The sequence below is a fragment of the Papaver somniferum genome, chromosome 3, assembly GCF_003573695.1.
Source record: "Papaver somniferum cultivar HN1 chromosome 3, ASM357369v1, whole genome shotgun sequence".
NCBI classification, from domain to species: Eukaryota; Viridiplantae; Streptophyta; class Magnoliopsida; order Ranunculales; family Papaveraceae; genus Papaver; species Papaver somniferum.
Genome location: NC_039360.1, coordinates 162,678,720 through 162,684,785, shown reverse-complemented (window position 1 = coordinate 162,684,785; position 6,066 = coordinate 162,678,720). Strand labels below are relative to the sequence as shown.

Below are 6,066 nucleotides of genomic sequence, written 5' to 3'. Positions count from 1 at the left end.
AGGAAGGAAAGAGAGCAAGCAACGACACAAGAACAAGAAAGAACCACGATTCCCATAACATTATACTTCTTCCCCCAGTGCCAATAGATGTCTGTAATTTCCAAACCAAGACGGACGATGGAAATGCATATATTAATACAATAATTTACATTTTCATCCGTCCCTGAAGTTTCAAGGAACGTACACCACCATCTGTAATTGTTAAACACTATTGCACCAAGGAGAAAAACAAGAAAACAACCTCTTATAACGAGTTCAACAATAATATTCATGATGGCGTTTCGACACTACCAGCTACTTTACCCCTTAAAGAAGAAGAGATTATTACCTCAAACTACTGTTCATCCACCCTTTTTTCTCCCCTATTCTATAACTTGTTGCACATTCTAATATATATAAATTTTCCATATCAATAAACTGTATTTTACTACTACCATATATAAATTTCTACACATTATCTTCCATTTCTACTGAGCGTTTCTTCCATTTTTACTACCATATGCACAAAAAGATGAAAACCGCATGTTACCCAAGACTTTTTCTTTTCAAGATTTTGTCTAGGGTTCAACATCTGGTGAGGCTGATATTGCTGGAGTTCCAAAAAAAAAACTACTCCGTATAATATTTCTCGGAATGGAAAGATATTAGAGTAAGTGCAATCAATCTGGAGGGGTTCCATTGTTGTTTACAGAAGCATGCATGTTGTTAATCGTTTTTACTAGACATCTCCTGATTAGGTTATTTGCTACACAAAGGTAACGAATTACATGCCGAAGTAGTGGAGTTAATCAATCGGACAGGCGGTGCCGGTGGTGTTGCATTGGATCATCCGTGGGCATTCTCAGGGTGGTGTGTATTTAGCATGAGTACTCATCCTCTCTTCTCATTTTGATGTTGGGGTAGTTATTGGAGCTCATTTAGAAAACACTTCTTTCCAATAGTATAGCTGCGTTTTATTACTTCAGGAAAAAGATCAAAGCTTGTGTTAGAACCATATAACGATATTAAGTTCAATCCAAACTTCTAGTTGATATTTTTTTTACAAGTTCGGCGACCATTCTGCTAGTGTATCTATATGTATTCAGTTCATTCTAACAGACAAGTTGCTAGTGTATCTATATGTACATTGACTTCATAAAATAGCCCTACCCAAGAAATATTTTTGGGTCCGTCCCTGGATGTAGTGGTATGATTTTCTGCTCCTACACTGATAGGGTATCTTTCCCGGGTTTCTAAATGGTCATACTGAGACTGACTTGATTGCAGCTCCTCCTGGAGTGTGGGATCGAGAAAAATAAAAATAAAAATAATAAGGGAATTTTGGTAAAATACCATCATGTTCATAATGTACAACTCATGGACTAAAGATAAAATACCACTAACGTCTTAAGCCGATTCCACAAATCTGTTTAGCAGCTGGGGCATCCCAATTAACAGTCCGTTTCTTCATCTCATCAAAATCTTTCACACATTTTTCGAATTTCAACTCCGTAACTCGTTTCCTAAGCTCCGCGAGCTTCTCTCCTGCAAATCGGTCAAAATCATTCTCCCAGCCGGATTCCCACTCACCATGAGAATCACAGAGATGAACAGTTCCATTTCCCCCGTCAATCCTACTAAAGCCTACTGGTAGAATCGCCATAATATCATCGGCGCATGGACCAGCACAAATAGGTGTACATGGTCTACAATATGCCCCGCTGAGTGGACCTGCACTCGACATTGATGCAACAGGGAGACCTTTTGGTGGAAATTTGAACTTGTGCTTACTTACTATGCAGAAAGGAAGACGATTTTCCAAGAACTTTACACCTTGTGTAGCGAGTTGAGCTTTGAAAGAAGTCTCCGAGTTGACTTGTCGAATCCCTGCTGCGTCTAGTTGTGGTATCAGAGAGAGCCGAGAGAGAGCGATTTGTGAAGTCTTGAGATTACCGATTCCAAGTCTGTCGTTGCATCCACCGTACCTTGAACCTGATGGGACTAGGTAATGATCATTTGGTAAGAAGTTATCTGGGGCAAGTGGAGCATTCCAGTAGCCATCTACTCGGGTTCGGACGATCCAGTCGTAAGAAAAGTTATTCTGTATTTGGAAGGCGTTGATCAGTGTTATGCAACCTTCTACAAGGTTGAAGTACTGAAGCAAACCCTGCATGCCGTTAGGAGAACCTCTTGGAGTGAGGACGCGCCGTTGAATCTCAGTCTCCTCTAACTTGGTCGGTTTAAAAATGCGAACGAAGCAATTCTGGGAGCAATGTCTTTGAAAATTGAAAACTTGAACGAGTCTTTATCTAATGGAGAATTTAAGAAAAGATCTGCATTTGGGTAAACGTTCAATATATTCTCTGCTATTGACGGTCCAGTGAGTTCGAATTTTCTTGCTCCACCAACTAAGCACACAGCAATTCTTGACCGTAATAACAGCTCTTTCTTTTTCTCTTCATTTCTCTGCCGAGTCGAATCCGACACCAATTTACTATTTCTATCGGAAGAGTTTAATATGGATTCAGGAAGAGGATATGACGATGGTGATGAGAGGTTAGAAAGAAAGTTTCTGAGTTGGGTAAAAGTCGAAAAGATATTATCATTAGTGGAAGAAAAAGATAAAAACATTAAGAATGAAAAACAAGGTAAGATTAATAAAAGAAGACGGAAATTTAAATATGTAGCTGCTGTTGATCTTGTTAACTGCATTGCATGCTTTATTGTTGATTTCCTTTGTTATCCTCCTGTTCTTCTTCATTCTTCTCTGTTTCAGTTGGTTTTAGGGTTTGATAACAGGGGGAAGAGGAAACTCCCACTTTCAAAAAAACCGTAGAAATTGCCACAAAAATTTCCATCTAAAACATGAATATAAAGAAACCCAACAAAACTCTCTTTGTTTATGGGGGATATATGTAGCCGTTTCACCAGCAAAGGGAAGGGGAACACAGTTTGAATATTGCTTCTCCATATTTGCACGACTCGTCGTCATTTTCTTTATTTATTAAGTATCTATCATAAGATAATGGAGGCAAAAAAGAAAAAAAAGATGTTAGGGTTTTTAAACTGTTTTTCCTCGAATAAATCCAGTAGGTCGACAACTGCATGCCACCAGATGCCGTAGGGAAGAAGCACTGTCGGCTATATAATTTAATGAATTTAATTAATTTCAACGGTTTTATTATTAGTATAATGCATGACACGATGAGGAGGAAGACATTATCGAAGAGGGAGATGTCATTAACGTGGTGATCATGAAACTCCTCCCTCTTGCTTTCTCTCTTAATAGTCCAATCAAAACGCCTATGTGCAAATTATAGGTTACAATAGTGTAGAACAACATGTTTCTATTCGGGGTTGAAGAGAAATGACATCCTTCTCATACGCTTGATTCTGGAGAGGTACTAGTACCGCATGTTTGATAGGAGTTTCTGAGAAAGAATGGGAGCGGGGGACACGAGATACAACCGATGAAGGGATAAAAAAGATTAGGGTTTGACTAGTGCGGTGTTGTGCAGTACTGGTTCCAGTCTTATCTCACAACCTGGGTGGGATGAGTTCGAATCCCTCCATCCACTATAATTTCGTGGAAGATACTGCCAGAGCCAAGACGCTTAAAGTTAGGATTTGACATATTAGACCTGTGGTTAGAAACGGGCCGGGTTAGAGTCAACCCTAGACGATCATTATCTATGACCCTAGTTAGTAAGTTCGCAAATCATTCGCGAATTTTGCCGTATCACGAATTTTACCGTCTTATTCGCGTACGTTTGCAACTCCGAACCCAAGTCGCGTATTATGTGGCATTCCCGGATTATTCGCGAATCGTTCACGAATTTTACGTATCCCAAATGATACGTCCGCTTAATTCGCCATAAATTCTTTAGCTTTTACTTTTCAAAGACTCCACTTTTTGGGCTTTACTGCCTCCCGAGCATACACAACCGAATATTAGACGTGTTGTAATTTTTATGAAACAAAAATGACTGAAGAGATTTGAAGGTGAAGGTGAGAGAGATCTCAAACTCACTAACCAAGCATCTAAACCACCATACGACGTCTTCTTGGATAACTAATGTTGTATATATTATTAATATCATCATATTAAGTTTATTTTTTCTTATATAACTCACACATATGCATAAAATTGGTCTATGACCTTATAAATACAAATTATTTGTTATATATAGAATACCGAATTTTCGGAGCCGAACTTACATTTATAAATTGAATTATACACGTAAGTATGCCGTTCCGAATTACTGAAGAATCACGTCCCGTTGACCGAATTTTTGACCGAATCTGGATTTTACAAAACCGTATAATACTCGTACGTTTGCCGTCCCGTACGTTTGCCGAATCCCGAATTGCTAACTAGGCCTATGACGCCAATATAATTGAACATCCCAGGCTCGAAAATTACAAGAGTTAGAACCGAGTTTTGTCGTTCAGAACTGGAGAAGAAATATATCAGAATTGAACATCTTAGGTTCGAAGATTACCAGAGTTAGACCCGAGTTTCTCGTTCGGATGAACTGGAGAAGAAATATATCAGAATTGAACATCCCAGGTTCGAAGATTACCAGAGTTAGACCCGAGTTTCTCGTTCGGATGGACTGGAGAAGAAATATATCAGAATTGAACATCCCAGGTTCGAAGATTACCAGAGTTAGACCCGAGTTTCTCGTTCAGATGAACAAGAGAAGAAATATATCAGAATTGAACATCCCAGGTTCGAATATTACCAGAGTAGACCCGAGTTTTTTGTTCTGATGAACTGGAGAATAAATATATCAGAATTGAACATCCAGGTTCGAAGATTATCAGAGTTGGACCCGAGTTTCTCGTTCGGATAAACTGGAGAAAAAATATATATCAGAATTGAACATCCCAGGTTCAAAGATTACCAGAGTTAGACCCGAGTTTCTCGTTCGGATGAACTACAGAAGAAATATATCAGAATTGAACATCCCAGGTTTGAAGATTACCAGAGTTAGACCCGAGTTTCTCGTTCGGATGAACTGGAAAAGAAATATATCATAATTGAACATTCCAGGTTCGAAGATTACCAGAGTTAGACCCGAGTTTCTCGTTCGGATGAACTGGAGAAGAAATATATCAGAATTGAACATCTCAGGTTCGAAGATTACCAGAGTTAGACCCGAGTTTCTCGTTCGGATGAACTGGAAAAGAAATATGTCAGAATTGAACATCCCGGGTTCAAATATTACCAGAGTTAGACCCGAGTTTCTCGTTCGGATGAACTGAATAAGAAATATATCAGAATTGAACATCTCAAGTTCGAAGATTACCAGAGCTAGACCCGAGTTTCTCGTTCGGATGAACTGGAGAAGAAATATATCAGAATTGAACATCCCGGGTTTAAAGATAACCAGAGTTAGACCCGAGTTTTTTCGTTCGGATGAACTGGAGAAGAAATATATCAGAATTGATCATCGCAGGTTCGAAGATTATCAGAGTTAGACCCGAGTTTCTCGTTCGGATGAACTGGAGAAGAAATATATCAGAATTGAACATCCAAAGTTCGAAGATTATCATAGTTAGAACCGAGTTTCTCGTTCGGATGAACTGGAGAAGAATTATATATCAGAATGGAACATCCTAGGTTCGAAGATTACCAGTGTTAGACCCGAGTTTCTCGTTCGGATGAATTGGAGAAGAAATATATCAGAATTGAACATCCAAGGTTCGAAGATTATCATAGTTAGAACCGAGTTTCTCGTTCGGATGAACTGGAGAAGAATTATATATCAGAATGGAACATCCTAGGTTCGAAGATTACCAGTGTTAGACCCGAGTTTCTCGTTCGGATGAATTGGAGAAGAAATATATCAGAATTGAACATCCAAGGTTCGAAGATTATCATAGTTAGAACCGAGTTTCTCGTTCGGATGAACTGGAGAAGAATTATATATCAGAATGGAACATCCTAGGTTCGAAGATTACCAGTGTTAGACCCGAGTTTCTCGTTCGGATGAACTGGAGAAGAAATATATCAGAATTGAACATCCCAGGCTCGAATATTACTAGAGTTAGACCCGAGTTTCTCGTTCTGATGAACATGAG

At 39.0% G+C, this 6,066-nt stretch overlaps 1 pseudogene; it reads right to left on the bottom strand.

The window, feature by feature from the left end:
• Positions 1-1,004: 1,004 nt before the first annotated feature.
• LOC113361834 lies at positions 1,005-2,895 on the bottom strand (annotated as a pseudogene).
• Positions 2,896-6,066: the final 3,171 nt, after the last annotated feature.